Genomic DNA, 21,567 nt, shown 5'->3' with positions numbered 1-21,567 from the left:
CCAAAATCTCTCCATATTCCCAGTCAGCGTTCTGTCTGACTTTTTTCTGGTCCCTGAACAAAGCCCACAAAATCACTTTAGCTCTTCAGGCTGCATGCATATAGGATAATGTTTAGTTTTTGTTCCTGTTACCAGTGGGTTTAAACGTGGGATGGTTTAAAGGATTCTGAGATAATGTCCAAACACTTCATTGATAAGTAGCATTAAGGACTCTTAAATGCTCTTAACACTCCCCGCCCCCATGGGTCCCCCGCCCCATTAATAAGGCTGGAGCCCCTGCCCAGCCCTAGAGGTCATTTCCCAGTGCTCCTCCGGGTGCTTCTTGGCTTTTTCCCAGGTGCTTCACGGTGTGGGGCTTCCTTCCTTGAGACTTTTGCACTACATTACCCAGAAGAATGTGTGCTAAGGGGCAGCGACTTTCATCCAATGACAATCGAGCAAGGGGGCATTTCCAGGAGGGCGAACCTCCTGGAGAGGGACTTCCGGCTTCTTCGTGGCTGCCATTTTAATTACGGTGGAGTCTCTGTAGATGGTCAGGGGCTTCTGTGTGCGGTGTTGGGAGCGAGGTGACAGGCTAAGAGGCGCAAGAGGAGGCTCTGTGCGCACTGAACCGCGGCGGTTTTGAGGGTCGGGGACAGACCCGTGCGGTGTCCGTGCAGAGTGGGACCCGGTCGGTCGACTGTCGCTACTCCTTTCCGTCCAGAAGTTCCGATGGCGGCGCCTGCGCTGAGGGACCCGGCTCAGGTAAACGCTGCGTGTTCCGGGTTCTCCCCGGCCTGTTTCCCCACCCAGATACGAACGGCCCGCGTGAGAGGCGGCTGTTCACGTCGCTTTATCCCAGGCGCCGGGTCTAGGACTGGGAGGCCTCCAGGGGTCTTTTCCCTTTTTCTGTCTGCGTGAGAATTGGAGATGCAAATGAAGCAGGAACATTCCGGGAACCTGGAGTCCATCTTGTTTCTTCAAGGGAGAAAGTTTGAGGCCAGGCTGCATCTGGAGTGGTAGATGAGAGGTTGTACCTTTCTTCTCCGAGAGGAAAGCCCTTCGAGAAGGGCTCCGAGAGCCCTCGGAGCGGTGGAGAGTTCTGAGCACAGGAAGGACACCATCTGAATTAGGCCTTTAAAAATACTCCAGAGCCTGTTCAGTGGAAGCACAGACCGTAGGGGGTGATGAGATCATTGAGGCACAGGGAAGTTGTGACTTTTCCAAGGTCACAGCTGGTAAGAGGTAGCACCGGGGACCGAGGCACGGAGGAGAGGTTTGCCAGTCAGCCCGAGGTTTGCTGGCTCTGGTACCCGACAGAGGTCCAGTTTTGAGGACAGAGATGCCCTTGGGGAAAAGAGAAAGGCAGAGCCTAGCTCAGAGCATAGGGGTGGGTGTGAGGGCCTTACCCAGCATGCAGACAAGTGCATGAGCCTCTGGAACACCGCCATGGTCTCTTTCCTCCATAGTTTGCCTTTTCTTACATGTTCCCAGGCTGCAGAAGCACTTGGAGCAAGTGGAGGTTGTCCCAGTCCCTCGCTTGTTGTCACCCCCCACGCACACATGCTCTGTATTTGAGGTGTATTGGGGCTCTTCACCTGCCATTCTCCCAGCTCTTTGGTTTGGGGACCCTGGAGAACCCCATGCTCAGGTTCCTGAGTGCAGGCCGGGTCCTATGGAGGGGGTTCCCATTTCCCAACACCAGTGGAAGGAGGCGTGGAAGGTTACTCATGAATCCAATACCAGTATGTGGAAGTGCTGTGCGGTGACGCTGAGCTGGTGTAGGTAAGTGCAGGTCTCCTGTTTTCTGGTGGGAATAAACAGGGAAGGGCAAGAGTTAGACCTGAAATGACTGCCTGTGTGTTCTGGAGGCAATGCGAGGTTCAGATCAGAGGAGGGAGGTTTTCTCCCCCAGGTCTCAAGTGGCTCCATCTCATTGGGCAGTAGGGGAAATGTGTGGGAATGTGGATTGTGGGTTTTCAGGAGTGAGACCGTTCATGGTTTTATTTGTCCCTGTTATACCAGGGCAGTGTGACCTTTGAGGATGTGGCCGTGTACTTCTCCCGGGAGGAATGGCGTCTTCTCGATGAGGTTCAGATACACCTGTACCTTGATGTCATGCTGGAGAACTTTGCCCTTGTCTGCATGCTGGGTAAGGCCCTCACACCCACCCCTGTCCTCTGAGCTAGGTTCTGCCTTTCTTCTCTTCCTCAAGGGCAGCTCTGTCCTCTCATCTGGAACATGGGCACTGCTTTCTTCTTCAATTGCTTGGTTCTGTGCTTTGGTTACTATGGCTAGGCAGGGTGCATCCCTATTCCTTAGTGCCGGGACACCTGTAGCTCCAGAGTTTGGCAGGTGAGGATTGAGGCTCAGCCGTCTTGCACTCAGTCTGATAGATCCCTCCTCACTCGCCCTTTTTGCCCAAGAGATTGTCAATCCATGGTACCCAAGTTTTGCTCCATTCCTGTTCATGACATGTTTTTGTGCCTGACTTCGCAACAGACTGTTGTCACTGACACGGTCGTTACTAAAACAGACCATGAGCTGTTTCTGTAAGACCTTTTCCCAAGGTTCCAATTTCTGTTTATCAACACTGGCATCTGTTAAGCATTCCGGTCAGCAATGAATGAAATTCCTGTTGCTCCACACCCTTACCAGCATTTGGTGTTGTGAATGTTTGGATTTTGGCCCTTCTTACAGGTATGTAATAGTGTGTACTTTTCAGTTTAATTTGCATTTCCTCGCATCTTTGTATATGCTAAATTGTCATCTGTATCTCTCTTTTTTTTTTTTTTTGGCTACGTTGGGTCGTCGTTGCTGCACGTGGGCTTTTTCTAGTTGCGGCGAACGGGGTCTACTCTTCATTGTGGTACGCGGGCTTCTCATTGCAGTGGCTTCTCTTGTTGCAGAGCATGGACTCTAGGCACGCGGGCTTCAGTAGTTGTGGCACGTGGGCTTCAGTAGTTGTGGCTTGCAGGCTCTAGAGTGCAGGCTCAGTCATTGTGGCACACGGGCTTAGTTGCTCCGTGGCATGTGGGATTTTCACCGACCAGGGCTCGAACCTGTGTCCCTGCATTGACAGGCAGATTCTTAACCACTGTGCCACCAGGGAAGTCCTGTATATCTTCTTTTAATGAGGTGTTTGTTAAGGTGTTTTGTTCGTTTGGTATTTGGGTTTTTGTTTTCTTACTAAGTTTTAAGAGTTTTTTGTATTTAGCATTTAGGTCTGTGATCCATCTTGAGTTAATTTTTTGTGAAGGTTTGTGTCTAGAATTCATTTCTTGGCATGTGATGTTCGGTTGTTCTAGTACTATTTATTCAAAAGACTTAACTTTTCTCCATTGGATTGTGCTTGCTCATCTGTCAAAGGTCAGTTGAGTGTATTTCTATGGGTCTATTTCTGGGTTTTCAGTACTGTTCATTGAACAGTTTCTGTGTCTTTTCAACAATATCACACTGGCTTGATTACTTTGGATACTAAGTCTTAAAGTTGAGTAGTGTCAGTCTGCCAGCTTTGTTCTTCTTAAGTTTTGTGTTGGCTATTCTGGGACTTTTGCCTTTTTGTATAAATTTTAGGATCAGAGTATTTATGTCCACAAAATAACTTGCTGGTATTTTGATTTGGGTTGCATTGAATCTATAGATGAAGTTGGGAAGAACGGACATCTTGACGATACTGGGTTTTCCTGTTTATGAACGTGAAATAGCTTTCCATTTATTTAGTTCTTTGATTTCTTTATTAGAGTGTTTGATTGTTTGTTTGTTTTTTGGCTGCACTGCGAGGCCTGAGGGATTTTAGTTCCCCTACTAGGGATCGAACTCGGGACCATGGAAGTGAAAGCATGGAGTCCTAACCAGTGGACCGCCGTGGAATTCATGATTTCTCTATCTAAGTTTTATAGTTTCTCTCATGTATATCTTGTACCTGTTTTGGTAGATCTGTAACTCAATAACTCAATATTTCTTTCTCTTGCTCTCTTTTTTTTTTTTTTTTGAGCGGGTGCTAATTTACATGGTATTGTGTTTTAAATTTCAAATTTACTTGTTCATTGATGGTGTATAGGATGTAACTGACTTTTGTATATTAAGCTTATGTCCTGAAAGCTTGCTATAATTGCTTCTTAGTTCCAGGAATTTTTTTTCCTCTATTTTTTGGGTGTTTTACATAGCTGGTCATGTCATATGAGAATGAAGACAGTTTTATTCCTTCCTTCCTGATCAGTATGCCATTTATATAACCTCATCTCATTGCCTTTGTTTTGACTTCCACTATAAAGTTGAAAGGGAGTTGTAAAAGCGAACATCCTTGCCTTCTTGATCTTAGTGGGAGAGTTCTAGTTTTTCTCTAGTAAGTATGATAGTAGCTATAGGGTTTTATTTAGTATATCAAGTTGAAGGGTTTTTTTCAATTTTTAGGTTATATCATATGGAGATATTTTTTTTTCTTTTTTTGCGGTTCGCGGGCCTCTCACTGCTGTGGCCTCTCCCGTTGCGGAGCACAGGCTCTGGACACGCAGGCTCAGCGGCCATGGCTCACGGGCCCAGCCGCTCTGCGGCATGTGGGATCCTCCCGGACCGGGGCATGAACCCGTGTCCCCCGCATCGGCAGGCGGACTCTCAACCACTGTGCCACCAGGGAAGCCCCATATGGAGATTTTTAGCATGAGTGGCTGTTGGATTTTTTGTCAGATCCTTTTACTGCATCTATTGAGGAGATCATGAGTTGGTTTTTAACCTGTTGATGACATGAATTATATTAATTGATTTTTTAATGTTAAGTCAGCATCGTATAACGTGGATCATTCTCAGTTGGTCATGGTGTATAATTCTTCCTTCCTCCCTCCCTCCCTCCCTCCCTCCCTCCCTCCTTTCCTGCATTGGATCTTCGTTGCTGCGCACAGGCTTTCTCTAGTTGCGGCGAGCGCAGAGCTACCCTTCGTTGTGGTGTGCGGGCTTCTCATTGCAATGGCTTCTCTTATTGTGGAGCACGGGCTCTAGGCACGTGGGCTCAGTAGTTGTGGCTTTCAGGCTCAGTCATTGTGGCTCACGGGCTTAGTTGCTCTGCGGCATGTGGGATGTTCCCAGACCAGGGCTTGAACCCGTGTCCCCTGCATTGGCAGGCAGATTCTTTTTTTTTTTTTTTAAACATTCAGCTTATTTATTTATTTATTTAGATGTTGGGGTAGGAGTTTATTAATTAATTTATTTATTTTTGCTGTGTTGGGTCTTCGTTTCTGTGCGAGGGCTTTCTCTAGTTGTGGCAAGCGGGGGCCACTCTTCATCGCGGTGCGTGGGCCTCTCACTATCGCGGTTTCTCTTGTTGCAGAGCACAGGCTCCAGACGCGCAGCCTCAGTAGTTGTGGCTCACGGTCCTAGTTGCTCCGCGGCATGTGGGATCCTCCCAGACCAGGGCTCGATCCCGTGTTCCCTGCATTAGCAGGCAGATTCTCAACCACTGCGCCACCAGGGAAGCCCGGCAGGCAGATTCTTAACTGCGCCACCAGGGAAGTCCCCATCTGCATGTTTTGACAAGTGCTGTGTTTGTTTCTTTCAAAATACTTAAAAATTTATCTTAATATTTCTTCTTTGACCCATGTTTTATTTGGAAGTGTATTGTTTAATTTATCAGTGTTGTGCAATTTTACAGCTATCCTTTTGTTACTGGTTGCTGGTGTAATTCCACTTTGTTCTGAGAACTGACCTTGTATGTTTTCTATTCTTTTAAATTTGTTAAGGTGTGTTTTCTGGCCCAAGATGTAGTCCATCTTGTGAATGTTCTATGTCAGTTTGAGAAGAATATTCTGCTGTTTTTGAATGGAGTAGCCTAGTAATCTGTAGGTGACTGTTACATCCAGTTGACTGAGGATGGTGATCCTCAGTTTACCAGCATCCTTACGGATTTTTTCTTTTCTGGATCTGTTCATTTCTTATAGAGGTGTGTGGAATGAAGTCTCCAAGTGTTACAGCAGATTCATCTATTTTTTACTTGTAGGTCTGTTTTGCCTCATATTTTGACATTGTGTTGTTAGACGCAGACATGTTAAGGATTGTTGTGTATTCTGGAGTATTGACCCCTTTACCATTGTGTCATTCTCATTATCCCTGATTATTTTGCTTATGTGAAATCTGCTGTGATATCAGTATAGTTACTACCACTTTTCTTTTTTTCTTTTGATTTTGTGTTGACCTCTTTTTCTGTATTGACATACTTTTAATTTATATGCATCTTTTTTTTTAAGCATCTTTTTTTTTTTTTTTTTTGCGGTATGTGGGCCTCTGACTGCCATGGCCTCTCCTGCTGTGGAGCACAGGCTCCGGATGTGCAGGCTCAGCGGTCACGGCCCACGGGCCCAGCCGCTCCGCGGCATGTGGGATCCTCCCGGACCTGGGCATGAACCCGCGTCCCCTGCATCTGCAGGCAGACTCTCAACAACTGCGCCACCAGGGAAGCCCTTTAAGCATCTTTTTAAAAATTTTTTAAATTTTTTGTTGTGCTGGGTCTTAGTCGAGGCTTGCGGGCTCCTTAGTGGTGGCTCACTTGCTCCTTTAGTTGTGGCACATATGCTCCTTAGTTGTGGCACGTGTACTCCTTAATTGTGACTGGTGGGGTCCTTAGTTGTGGCCGATGGACTCCTTAGTTGCAGCTCGCAGGCTCCTTAGTTGTGGTGTGTGAACTCTTAGTTGCGGCATACATGTAGGATCTAGTTCCCAGACCAGGGATCAAACCCGTGTCCCCTGCATTAGAAGGTGGATTCTTTTTTTTTTTTTTTTTTTTTTTTTTGCAGTACGCGGGCCTCTCACTGTTGTGGCCTCTCCAGTTGCGGAGCACAGGCTCCAGACGCGCAGGCTCAGTGGCCATGGCTCACGGGCCCAGCCGCTCCACGGCATGTGGGATCTTCCCAGACCGGGGCATGGACCCGCGTCCCCTGCATCGGCAGGTGGACTCTCAACCACTGCACCACCAGGGAAGTCCAGAAAGTGGATTCTTAACCACTGCACCACCAGGGAGCTTCCTCTATGTGCATCTTTGTGTTTAAAGTGGGTTTCTCAGAGGCAACATATAATTCAGTCTTGTTTTTTGATCCACTCTGATAATCTCTCTTTTAACTGGTGCATTAAGACTATCGATATTTAATATATTGATACAGTCGGATAGACGTCTAACATATTTGTTACCGTTTTCTTTCCATTGACCTTGCTCTTTGTTCCTCGTTTAGTCTTCCACCTTCTTTGTGTGGTTTTAATGAAGCATTTTGAATGACCCTTTTTCTCTCCTTTGTTAGCGTATCATCTATACTTGTTCCTTTTCATTTTTTATGTAGTCACGATAGAGTTTCCAATATGTATTTACAACTAATTCAAGCCCATGTTCAAATGACACTATGTGGTTTCGTGGGTAGTTTAAAAAGCTCATAATTTTAAAAAATCCTCATTTTCCATCTTCTCCATTGTATTATTGTTGTCTTTTGTTTTAATTTTAAATAAACATACATATATGGGTATGTTTAAAAATATGTGATGGAGTACACTGTTGCTATTGTTGTTTTGTACAAACTGTTAGATCTAAATAGACAGTTTTCAGAAGAAGATGTAAATGGTGACCTTCTACATGAAAAGGTGCTCAGTATCACTAATGGTTGGGGAAATGCAAATTAATACCACAATGAGATACCACCTCACACCTGTTATAATGTCTGTTATGAAAAAGACAATAAATAAGTATAGGAGAAGATGTGAAGCAAAGGGACCCCGTGTGCACTGTTGGTGGGAATGTACATTATTTCTACCACATGGAAAAGAGTAGAGAATCCTTACAGAATTAAGAAAGGAACTACCATATGGTCCAGCAGTTCCATCTCTGTTTATTTATCTAGGGGAGTGAAATCATCATCTCAAAAAGATATGTGTACTCCATGTTTATTGCTGCCTTATTTACAATATCCAAGACATGGAAACAACCCAAGTGTCTGTTGATGGATGAGTGGATAACAAACACGTCTTATATATGGAATACTATTCAGTTTTATTCAACCATTAAAAAAAGAAGGAAGTTTTGCATTTACAGCAACACGATTGGATTTTACGGGCATTATGCTAAGTGAAATAAGTCAGAGAGAGAAATCCTGTTGTCCCTATGTTTCCACAGAGGATTGGTGCCAGGATCCCCTGTATATACTGAAATCTGGGGATGTTTTAAGTCCCATAGCTCTGTGATTCTGAAGTTTCCCATTGTTTTAAAAATATTAATTAACTAATTATATTTATTTTGATTGTGTTGGGTCTTCGCTGCTGCACGCAGGCTTTCTCTAGTTGCAACGAGCAGGAGCTACTCTTCGTTGTGGTGCGCAGGTTTCTCATTGCAGTGGCTTCTCTTGTTGCGGAGCACAGGCTCTAGGCGTGCGGGCTTCAGTAGTTGTGGCACGCAGGCTTCAGCATTTGTGGCTCGTGGGCTGTAGAGCGCTGGCTCAGTAGTTGTGGCACACGGGCTTAGTTGCTCCGCGGCATGTGGGATCTTCCCAGCCCAGGGCTCGAACACATGTTCCCTGCATTGGCAGGTGGATTCTTAACCACTACACCACCAGGGAAGCCCAAGTTTCCCATTTTTGGATTCATCCAACTAAAGATCATGTAGTGCTGTGTATTTACTGGAAAATATTCCTGTGTAAATGGACCCAAGCAATTCTAACCCATGTTATTCAAGGTTTAACTGTACTACATGATTATACTTACATGGGAAATCTTTGAAAAAACAGCAAAAACAACACCACCAAACTCAGATGCAGACAACAGATTAGTGGTTGCCAGAACGCGGGAAGGTGGGTAGATGACATGGGTGAAGGGTTTCAGAAGTTACAGACTTCTAGTTATGATTAAGTCCTGGGGATGTAATTCACAGCATAGTGACTTTAGTTCACAAAACTGCATTGTATATTTAGAAGTTTTTAAGAAAGTAGATCTTAAAAGTTCTCGCCAGAAGAAAGAAAATTGTAAGACATAATTCAACTGAACTTATGTGGTAGTCATTTCAGTGTGTACATATATGGAATCATGTTTTACAGCTTAAGGATATATGATGTTCCCTAACAATTATGTGTCAGTAAAATATTTTTTATTCTGATGCTCTTCCTTGCTCTATGAAACCCAAATTTCTGATCTATATCATTTACCATCTCTTTTTTTTTTTTTTTGGCCATGCTGTGCCACATGTGGCATCTTAGTTCCTCCACCAGGGATCAGACGCACGCCCCCTGCAGTGGAAGCATGCATGGTAACGACTGGACTGCCAGGGAAGTCCCTTCATCTCTCTGAAAAACTTCTTTTAATATATTCCCACAGTTTTTCTGTATGTAAGAAAGTGTTTATTTCACCATCACTGTTGAAGGGTAATTTTTGCTGGATACCAAATTCTGGGTTGCTGAAGGTCACTTCCCACACCCACCCCAAGTGCTTAAATGTTTCACTTCATTCTCTTCTTGTCTGCATGAGTTCTGAGGAGAATTCAACTGTAATTGTTTTTGTTGCTTCTCTGTGGGTAAGGTGTTTATTGCTATGGCTTCTTTCAGGACTTTTTTGGTGCATTTGAATGTGATATTCCTAGGTGTAGCTTTTTCGCATTAAACCTACTTGATGTTCTCTGAGCTTCCTGGATCTGTGCTTTGGTGTCTCATAGTAATTTGGTGGAAATTCTCCATCATTATTGCCTCAAATATTTTTTCTGTTCCTTTGTCTCTTTCTCCTTTTGATGTTTCCATATGTGTATGTTAAACCTTTTGTAGTTGTCCCACCAGTATTGGATTTTTTTTTTTTTTTTGGTCTTGTCCCTTTTTCTTTTCAGTTTTGGAAGTTTTTCCTAAGAGAACATCAAGCTCAGATTCTTTCCTCACCTATCTCCAGCTTATAAATAAGCCTATCACAGTCATTTTTCATTTCTGTTATGGTGTTCTCGATCTCTAGCATTTCTTGATTCTTTGTTAGATTTCCCATCTCTTTGCTTACATTGCCTTTCTGCTCTTGTATGCTGTCTGCTTTATCCATTTGCAGACATTAATTAGCATATTAATCATAATTGTTTTATATTCCCAGCATAATCATCCCAACATGCCTGTGATATCTGATTCTGGTTTTGAAGTTCCGTCTGTTCAAACTTCCTTTTGTGGGACACTGCAAATCTTCAGCAGACTCCATAGTTGCAAAAGAGTTACATCAGTTAGATTATTCCCGTTTAGGTGAGGAGATGGATTCTTAACAGTCTGTACTGTATCCACCGTGCATCCTTCCCCACTCTGGCTCCACTGGACGTTCTTTTTGTGGTATTTAAATATCGTTCCGGGCTTCCCTGGTGGCACAGTGGTTGAGAGTCCGCCTGCTGATGCAGGGGACACAGGTTCGTGCCCTGGTCCGGGAAGATCCCACATGCCGCGGAGCGGCTGGGCCCGTGAGCCATGGCCGCTGAGCCTGCGTGTCTGGAGCCTGTGCTCCGCAACGGGAGAGGCCACAATGGTGAGAGGCCCACGTACCGCAAAAAAAAAAAAAAAAAATATCGTTCCTTGGTCTATTGTATACTGAGTTCCTCTGGGCTCATGTTGGCCACTTACCTGTCCTGACTCTGTTAGGGCTTGTATCATTTCTGTCCCATGTAATTTTTCAGCTGGGGATGGAGAGTCCTTGGTGGTTTCATGGGATGGATATGACTCTAGTTTCAGTATAAAGAGCTTACAGATAGCCTGGTAAGATGAATGGCCGCTGGGAGAGTGCTTGTTATAAGGTCTGTGTTGAGAAGTAATACCTGGAACGTACCTTATTTGACTAGTGTTTTAGGGCCATTGCCAGTGGCCCCCAATAACTTCTCTTGTCCTTTCTCCTTTTTTTTTTTTTTTTTTTTTGCTGTACGTGGGCCTCTCACTGTTGTGGCCTCTCCCGTTGTGGAGCACAGGCTCCGGACACGCAGGCTCAGCGGCCATGGCTCACGGGCCCAGCCGCTCCGCGGCATGTGGGATCTTCCTGGACCAGGGAGTGAACCCATGTCCCCTGCATCGGCAGGCGGACTCTCTACCACTGTGCCACCAGGGAAGCCCCCTTTCTCCATTCTTGACATTCTGCTAACTTGTGCTTTTTACTACTTCCCTTTTTTTTTTTTTTTTTTTTTTGACCATGGCTCACAGCCTGTGGGATCCTAGTTTCCCAACCAGGGGTTGAACCCACACTCCCTGCATTGGAAGCATTGAGTCTTAACCACTGGACCACCAGGGAATTCCCTACTTCCCATTTTTATTCTGACTCCAGCCTGGGATAATTTCCCTACCACCTCTCTAACCCATTTATCTCATGTGGTCTTCACATTGTTTTCCCCTTAGTACTTACTGGTATTGTTTATGTCCTCAACCATGTATATATCCTTTAATATTCCTTGAACACCAGCTACCAGTTGCAGTCAGATTTTCTGGGGCCTGGAAATACACTTCTGCATAGTATGATAGGTCACCAGTAGATGTGGTCCTAGTGAAAGTCATTGACAGAGAAGTGAATTGTCGAACTTGCCTTTTGCCTTGGGCCACATCCAGTCCCTGTGTCCTGTACTTGGTGAGAGCACCTTCTTTCCCAATTTGACCCCAACTCCACTTCCTGAACACAATCCTGTGGACTGCTTCCTTCATGTGTCAGATATACAGTTCTGATGGTGTCACTCACACCCAATAACGTGAACAAGAACTTCACCAACACTTCTTTGTTTTCAGGTTCTTGGCACCGGGTCGAGGATGAAGAGACACCTTCTGAACAGAACGTATCTGCAGGAGTGTCACAGATCAGGACTCCCAGCGCAGGTTCATCTCCTGAGAAGGCCCAGCCTTGTAAGATGTGCGTCCCAGTCTTGAGAGACATTTTGCACTTGGCCGAAGAGCAAGGAACAAATAGGGGCCAGAAAGCATACACATGTGGGGCTTGTGGGAAACAGTTCTATTTCACTGCAGACCTTCAACAGCACCGGAAGCAGCGCATTAGAGAGAAACCCTTCAGCTGTGATATGGGGAGACCCGCATTTTTCAAAAGCCGCACAATCCATGCAACAGGGAATCTCTCTACCTACATGGAGATTGGGAACAACTACGTGGCCAAAACTGGACTTCAGAAACAGGTCACTAACACCAGGAAGAAACTGGACAACAGTAAGGAGTGTGAAGCTGTTTTTGACAGTGGAAAAGGTCATCACAGCTGGGGAGAAGGTGAGAAAGTCTCCAGCCACACAGAAATACTTGTTCAGTCTGAGAGAGTCCTCACTTGTGAAAGGTTTTCTGAATGCAGCAACTGTGGGAAAGCCTGCACCCAAAGAAGTAACCATAGTCAGCACCAGAAAGTTCACACTGGAGAAAGGCCTTATGAGTGCAGCCAATGTGGAAAATTTTTTACCCACAAATCTAGTTTCCTTACACATCAGAGAGTTCACAGTGGGGAAAGGCCTTATGAGTGCAGTGAATGTGGAAAATCTTTTACTACTAGGTCTGGCCTCTATTATCATAGGAGAGTTCACACTGGAGAAAGGCCTTACGAGTGCAGTGAATGTGGGAAATCTTTTAGTAATAGGTCGATCCTTTGTAATCATCAGAGAGTTCACAGTGGAGAAAAGCCTTTTGAGTGCAGTGAATGTGGGAAATTCTTTAGCCGAAACGGACACCTCAGTGCCCATAAGAAAGTTCATACTGGAGAAAAGCCATATGAATGCAATAAATGTGGAAAATTTTTTACTGCTAAGACGAGCCTTCATTACCATCAGAGAGTTCACAGTGGAGAAAAGCCTTATGAGTGTAGTCAATGTGGGAAATCTTTTACTACTAGTTCTGGTTTCTGTTATCATCAGAGAGTTCACAGTGGAGAAAGGCCTTTTGAGTGCAGTGAATGTGGGAAATCTTTTACTACTAGTTCTGGTCTCTATTATCATCAGAGAGCTCACAGTGGAGAAAGGCCTTATGAGTGCAGTGAATGTGGGAAGTCTTTTACTACTAGTTCTGGTCTCTGTTATCATCAGAGAGTTCACAGTGGAGAAAGGCCTTATGAGTGCAGTGAATGTGGGAAGTGTTTTACTGGTAGCTCGAGCCTTCATCGTCATCAGAGAGTTCACAGTGGAGAAAAGCCTCATAAGTGCAGTGCATGTGGGAAATGTTTTAGTATTATATCTGATCTTTATGTTCATCAGAGAATTCACACAGGAGAAAGGCCTTATAAATGCAATGAATGTGGGAAATGTTTTACCGATAGGTCAAGCCTTTGTCGTCATCAGAGAGTTCACACTGGAGAAAGGCCTTTTGAGTGCACTGAATGTGGGAAATCCTTTAGCCGAAGACACCTCCTGCATATCCATAGGAAAATCCACACTGGAGAAAAGTCTTGTGAGTGCAAGGAACGCGATACTTATTGAAAGGTGCCACTTCATTAAACATCAGTTCACACTGGTTAAAGGGCCTTATGAATATAGCAAATATAGGTGGGACTAATGTTCAAGGAGTTTGAGATTGTAACAGGGTGGGAAGAACCCCTACAGTTACTGTGCAGCAAATGTACCCTTTCTTGGGACAAACTGCGGCACAGAGAGAATGTATCATCTGTTGTGAACAGCGATCTGGATTCAATGCCAGGTTGCCTGATTCAGGACATGGGGAGTCTGGTCACTTCAGTCCTTCCCCCCCGCCGCTTCCCCCGTTGAGGACTCAAAGACACGTTGTCCATCCGGACACTTTTGCCCCCCACCCCAGGAGCCCTGCTGATAGCCATAGCCCCATGCTGATGAATAGGCTGTCTTTTCTCTGGGAAACAACATTGATGGCTTTCTTGGAAATGACTCCATTCATCTACCTAACCAAACCAGTGCTCATAGTGTTTTTATTCACATTTGTAAAGGAAGGCATGTGCAGCCCAGAGATGTTGAGGGAATTCCACAAGGCCTCACTACTGCCAGGCCTTTGATGAGAGTGCTTCCTCTACACTGCACCCTTCCAGTGGCCTCTCCTGCTTCGAGTAGGGACTCCCATGTGCTTTGTCCCGACGATGAACTACCAACACCTGATGTGTTCTTCTCCTCCTGGGCCTCCAGCTTCATTTTTCCCAGTGTACATCTCCTTCCTACAAACACCCTCCCTCTTGGCACATTCTTACAGTGACAGCAGCACCAAGCCAGGCACTGTGGAGAGGATCACTGGAGTCGCCCCAGATGTGACACTGGCTCCACTGCCATATGCAGTGATTTTGTTTTCAACGTCCTTTCCTTCTTCATAAACCCACTTCAGGATGTCCTTGTTTCCCCATTATGCAGTTGACCCGCTCACTGTTCTGGGCAGTGTGAAGGACACTGAAGGACTAGGGATGTCCGCTGTGGCCCTCACGTGGCCTGGTCCCCAAGGCGCTTCCTCCTGATCCCTTTTACCATCCCCCCCACTCCCCCCCCAAAATGTAAGTCACCAAATAATGATTTTTAATCAGCAAGAACTTTCCTGCCCCCCTTTTGTGACCTACATTTGACCTACCTAGCTTAAAAGCTAAGACTGAATGCAGGCTGACCCCTCCGATGAAGAGTGTAAAATCGCAGTATAAAATCAGTATGATTTTAATTGCTTTTTTCTCATGGTTCTTTTTTTTTTTTTTTTGGTGCACTTTGTGGCATGTGGGATTTTAGTTCCCCAACCAGGGATTGAACCCTTGCCCCCTTGCAGTGGAAGCGCAGAGCCATAACTAGTGGGCTGCTAGGGGATTCCCTCAGGGTTCTTGAGTTTGAGTTTTTTGTTTTTTTTTTTTTAATGTGTCTGTTTTTTACCTGCATGTCTTGTTTTGATAAATTTCTATTTCTGTCTTTTACCTGCTTTTATTTTGTGAGTTCTTGTCTATTTTCTCTTTCCTTGACAAGTAGGAGATCAGGGAAACAACAAAGGTTTCTGTGAGATTTCACACATTTACCCAATGTGAGTGACTTCTTTTCTGCATGGAACTGTAATTTGGCATAGTGAAAGAATATGTTCTCAATTTTTTCTTAATTTTGCTCTTACGCATAATGTCATGGCCACATACATTATATATGTGAAAGATAAATCTGCACTATTAACATATGCTACCTCAGGTTTTTTTCCTTTTTTTTATTCTCAGTCCCCCCCCTTTTTTTTCCCCACACCACACAGCTTGTGGGACCTCATTTCCCCAACCAGACATCAAACCCAGGCCCCAGCACTGAAAGCCCAGAATCCTAACCACTAGGCCACCAGGGAACTCCCATATCCTACCTCAGTCTTAAGTCCAGATATTCAGTAACACAGTGAATGAAATCCTAGTTTGTAGTCTTTGCCAATTTCCCTGGTGTAAATACTCCCAGCGTGTCCAATGTCAAATTGCCAACATAATGTCCCTGAATATGGAGCTGGGAAGCATTGCCAGGAGCCCACCATTGTATTCTTTTTCTACCTTACAGGTACAGTAGCCACAAATAATTTTAAGAATGTCGCTAATAAACCATAGTAGAATGATTATAAAGTGACAGGTTTTGCATATTTGTTTGAAAAATCGTTTAATGTATGTATAGTTGACTGAAAATAAATTACATGTATCTTAAATGTATATTTTAACACTGTGATACTTGTGTAAAGCCCTGAAACCAGTTTCCTCCTGTCATTTTTAATTCATCCTCAAAATTAAAAATACTGATGCAAGAGCATATTCTACTTTTGAAATAACTTTTTTCAAATGTATATATAAATGGAATGACTGTAGGAACCTTCCTGTATCTTACATCATTTACTGTATTTTTGCAGATTTTTTGTGTTTGTGGTTTACTTAGTGGTTTTTACAATTTATAATCCCAGGTATGTCTTTGAATACATAAATTTCTTTTTTTAATTAATTTATTTTTGGCTGTGTTGGGTCTTCGTTGCTGCACACAGGCTTTCTCTAGTTGCAGCGAGCGGGGGCTACTTTTCTTTGCGGTGCATGGGCTTCTCTTGTTGTGGAGCATGGGCTCTAGGCGCATGGGCTTCAGTAGTTGCAGCACTTGGCATGTGGGATCTTCCCAGACCAGGGATCGAACCCATGTCCCCTGCATTGGCAGGCAGATTCTCAACCACTGCACCACCAGGGAAGCCCCTGAATACATAATTTCTTAAAATGTGTTTCTAAAATAAAAGAGCCCCTTCATAACTCCAGTAACTTTATTACACACGAAAGTATTCTAAATATCAGCACAACTGGGGACACTGTGTGACAGATTTTGATTGCTAACACACTTTGATGCATCCTGTACCTACAAACTCCTGTACCACAGCACAAAGGATGTATGACAGAAGTTAGAACCTGTTTGGGAAATAAAGTGGGAGGTGCTGACCCAGCACAGCAGGTGTGGCTACAAAACTCACAAATACTCCAGCGAGATTTTGGGGTAGGCATGTGATAGGAATGCCCAACATTCTGCTGTGTGGGCAGCATGTCATCTCCCAGTCCTGGATAATGTGTGGTGAGGTGAGTGCAGACTGGTTTGGAAAGAACAACCTCTCCCACATCACTGCAAGTATGATGATGCACTGATGGTGTTCAGACCAGGGGCTGGGTCACCACCTTGTTAAAACCTGGAAATTCACACCTGTGAGGAGCTTTGTCAAGCAAGCAGAAGGACTTGGGGCTTTACAGGCTTTATGGGAGGTGTCAGCCTGCATTCAGCACATAGCAGTTAGACTTAGGTTTGTCAAGCATGAGTCCCGAGGAGATGTGGGCACGTTCTTGATGATTAGCGATCATTATTTGGTGACATTTTTCTGGTGGGTAGGAGGAGCAGTTAGGCAGTGGGTCCTAGAGTTAGGAGGAAGAGCCTTGGGGACTGGGAGAGGGCTGCAGTGGACATTCCCAGTCCTTCAGGGTCCCTTACAGTGCTCAGAACAGTGACTGGGAAAAGTTGGACACAGGTACATCATGAAGCAGGTTCATGAAGATGGACATGACCTTGGAAACAAATCACTGCGTGTGGTGGTGGAGGCTTGTGTCACATCTGAGGTGAAACCGAAGACCTGTGTGTGTTGCTGGGTGGTGCTGCTGTCCCTGTGAAGAACTTCCTAAGAGGGAGGCTGTTTGCAGAGAGGTGGTGTGCACTGGGGATAGTGGAGCTGGAGGCCCTGGTGGAAATGCAGACGTCAGGTGTGTGTACTTCATGATTGGGACACAGCAGATGGAGTGCCCGCTGGAAGGGCCCAAAGAGATGCCATTGGACAGGTGCAGCGTAGAGGAATCACTCTCATCAAAGGTCTGAGAGCTGTGTACCTTTGTGAAAGTCCCTCCATCTCTCTAAGTTGCAGACTCCTCCTTTCACAAACTGGAGTGATAATAATTACTAGTTATCACTAGGTAGATTGGGTAGGTAAATGGGGTCATTCACAGGAAAGCCATCAATGTTGGTTCCCAGTAAAATATACTCTTGTCCCTCAACATGGGGTGTAGGGTATGAGCAGGGCTCTTGGGTGGAGGGTCACAGGGTATCAGGATGGGCAAGGTGTTCTTTAAAGGAGTCCCCAAAGACTGAAAGATTGAGTTCAACATTAAGTAAAGACAGCTGAGGATTTATAGCCAAGAAGTAGAGTGAAGGAGTCAGTGGATGGAAAATTACCAACAGAAAACAGGGTAACGGGTGTTCTTGCTAAACTGACTTAAGAATCTTGCTATTCAGATCAGATATCAAGGGTAGGAAATGGGTGTTTGATCAGATATCAATGGGGGAGTTATTCTTACTAAACTGGCTTTTCAGGTTTCTTGATAAAACTGGGCTAAGCAGGCTTGTCCTCCAAACAATATAGATTCATTTTTCATTTGGTTGTTTTTGTTCATTATGGACCAGCTGAGAGGAAATCAAGGTGGCAGTGTAGGAGGGCATGGAGCTCACCTTCCCCCACGAACACATCAAAAATACACTTACTTTGGAACAATCCTCACTGAAAAGTGGCAGAAGGACTCCTGTACAACCAAGGCTGTAAGAAATATACACATGTAATTGGGCAGGAAGGGAAGAAAAGCACTGGGGTCAGGAGAGGTGGGACGCAGAGAGGAGGGGGGATCACTCGGGCAGTGAGCTCACTCCCTGGGGAGGGAGTGGCTTGAAGTACAGACTAGGTGTTCCAGTCCTCGTGTCTATGTTGTGGAGACAAGACTCCCTGACGGGGTAGAGGACCACTGGGACAGATAGAAAGGCTGGAGGAGCCTGGATTTTGCTTGGGAGGAGCAAATGCCTGTCCCTGCGGCCAGGCAGAGAGAGATCTGCATTAGCAGGTTTTTGCAGGTTTCTGGTCACCAGGATCTTAGCACACCCAAGTCACAGTGGAGCAAATGCTCTGGCCTCACTAACTCCATGCCAGAGCACGGGACTGCATGTGTGGCCGCCAAGACCTGGGAAAAGAGTCGACCTTTGGAAGCAGAGGCAACTGGTCCCAGTGCAGAGTCAGAGTGGGGCTTTGGTAGCCATTCTTGGCACTTACTCCCCAGGTATATCAGAAGCAGCCCAGTCTTCTGACGGCAGCTGGTTGGCCACAGCTCACCCCCCCCACCGTACATGCACAGAAACCACAGGCGCCTGCCTCCTCCCTATGGAGTGGTGCCGCAACACAGAGACAGTGAGGGAGACTGGAGATACTGATCAGCTGTGAGAGAGCAAGAGGTCTCGTTTCCAATGCAGGGCAGAGAGAGGCCTCTAGCAGCTGTTGAGTTCACTATGATCACTTCACCATGGTCCCCAGTCCAGTGCACCCTGTCCAAGCCAAGACAATGCTCCAGCCCACTGCATGCCACAGTGCAGCACTGGATCTGGGGCAGCCACAACTGGGGAAAAAGACTCTAGGTTGCATCTGAGCATAGCCACAGAGGCCTACACAGGCAGCATACCAGACCCCTGTATGCACGAAAACCCCACGTGCTTCAGCACTCCCTTCCTGTGGCTAAAGTCCCAGTGTGGGGAGAGGGAAGGACACACACTTAATGGGAACAGATCCAGCCCCAGCCCAACCCTCATGGCTTCTGTTCCTGCAACTTGGGATCAGGTCTCACACCTGGTGCTGGCTGTAGTCCCTCAGTCTCCAGGCTCAGCCCTTACTGTGGTGATAGCTGCCGTCACGCTCTGAGGAAAGACGTGACTTGCACCCACATCAAATCCAGCCCTCCCACCAAAAGCATTGGGTATACCCACTCTGCATAGTCATAGTCCCTCAGAAGGACACCCCTTCAAGACCCCAAAGGGAAACTGTATCACCTAAGTTTATAGAGGTAGAGAAAGTTAAATAAAATGAAAATTGCCAATGAAATACTCAATTGAGAGAAAGAGAAAATCCCTGAAAGAATAAACAATGAAACAGAAATAACTGTTACAATGTAAATGATTCAAAACATTGGTAATAAAAATATTAACTGAACTAGGAAAAATAATTGACCTAAACACTGGACATTTTAACAGAGAACTAGAAAACAAAAGGAGACCCAATGAAAAATAAATACTTCAAGGGAGTTCTCTGGTAGCCTAGTGGTAAGTATTCTGGGCTTTCACTGCTGTGGCCCGGAATCAATCCCTGATTGGGGAACTGAGATCCAACAAGCTGCGTGGAGCGGCCAAAAAAAAAAAAAAAAAAAAATTTAAATGGCTCAAATAAAAAGCACGCTAGCAGGAATGAACAGCAGAGGAAGAGATACAGAGAATGCATAAGTGGTCTGGAAGATAGAATAATGGAAATCACAGAATCAGGAAAGCAGACAGAAAAACTATTTTTTTTAAATGAAAGGAATGTACAAGATCTCTAGGATAACGTTGTGTTCCAATATTCGAATTATAGGGGTTCCAGAAGGAAAAGAGAGGGAGCATGGGAACAAAAATATTTTTCAAGACATTGTGGCTGAAAACTTCCTTTACCTGAAGAAGGAAACTGGTATTCAGGTACAGGAAGTATTGATACACAGGATCCCAAACAAGATGAACCCAAACAGACCCACACCAAGACATATCATAAGAAAATGGCAAAAGTTGAAGACAGAGTTCTCAATGCATCAAGAGAAAAAGAAAGAGTCATAAACTAGGGAATCCCAATAAACTAGGGAATCCCAATAATGCTATCAGCTGTTTTCTCTGCAGACACTTTGCAGGCCAGAAGGGAATGGCAGGATATATTCAAAGTGCTGGAAGGGAGAAAGCTGCAACCTAGGATACTCTACCCAGCAAGATTATCATTTAGAAGAGAGATAAAGAACTTCCCAGATCAGCAAAACCCAAAAGAATTAATCAATACTAATCCTACCATAATAGAAATGTTGAAGAGTCTTCTCTAAATGGAAAATAAGTAATAATCTTCAGGAAAGGGAAAATCCCACTAGGGAAGGCAAATATATAGTAAAGAATGAAGGTCGTTTAAATAAGCTGGTAAGTAGATTTTTTAAAAATGTAGACGGAAGTAGAACTACACACAACAGGATAAGCACAAAGATGTAAAATATGATATCAAAAACACAACTACAGTAATTATTATTATTTTTTTTTGGGGGGGGGGCCTGTAACATGACTTGTGGGATCTCAGTTCCCTGAACAGGGATGGAACCCTGCCACGGCAATGAAAGCGCTGAATCCTAACCACTAGGCGAGCAGGGATCTCTCCAGAAATCAACTACAATAAGAAAAACGGGAAAAGAACAAATATGTGGAGTCTAAATAACATGCTACTAAAAAACCAATGGGTCAGTGAAGAAATCAAATGGGAAAGCAGAAAATATCTTAAGACAAATGTAAACTGAAGCACAACACTCCAAAATTTATGGGATGAAGCAAAAGCAATTCTAGGAGGGAAGTCTATAGCAATGCAGGCCTCAAGGAACAAGAGACATCTCAAATAAATAGCCTAACCTACTACCTATGAGAATTAGAAAAAGAAGAACGACAAAGGTTTCCTTCCCCCTTAAGAAGATTGGAGCCCCTAAACTACTACCTATGAGAATTAGAAAAAGAACAACAAACCTTCCCCGCTCCCTTAAGAAGATTGGAGCCCCTAAACTACTACCTATGAGAATTAGAAAAAGAACAACAAACCTTCCCCGCTCCCTTAAGAAAATAGGAGCCCCTTTCCCGCCCTAGAGGTTTTTTTACAGTGCTTCCGTGGTGCAGCTTGGCTTTTTCTCGGCGATTCAGGTGCGGGGTGACCGTCCCTGAGTACTTGGCACTACATTACCCAGAAGAATTTGCGCTAAGGCAGCGACGTTCATCCAATGAAAATCCAGGAAGGGGGCATTTCCGGGAGGGCGAACCTCCGGGAGAAGAACTTCCGGCGTCCTCGTGGCGCCCATTTTGATCGTGGAGCTAGTCGGAAGGTCGGAGTGTACGGTGATGGGAGCGAGGTGACGGGCCAAGAAGACGCAGGAGGAGGCTTTGTACACACTGCAAAGGGACGGCCTGACTGTTGGGGACACCGCCGCCTGCGGGGTGCATCGGTACAAAGTCCGACCGGATCCCTCGACTGTCGCCACTCCTCTCCTCCCAGGAGCTCCGATGGCGGCGACTGCGCTGACGGACCCGGCTCAGGTAAATGCTGCGGGCTCCGGGTTCTCCCCTGTCCG

Source organism: Hyperoodon ampullatus (assembly GCF_949752795.1).
Source record: "Hyperoodon ampullatus genome assembly, chromosome: 18".
NCBI lineage: Eukaryota > Metazoa > Chordata > Mammalia > Artiodactyla > Ziphiidae > Hyperoodon > Hyperoodon ampullatus.
The sequence above is the reverse complement of the archived record's forward strand: the minus strand, read 5'-3'. Positions refer to the sequence as shown.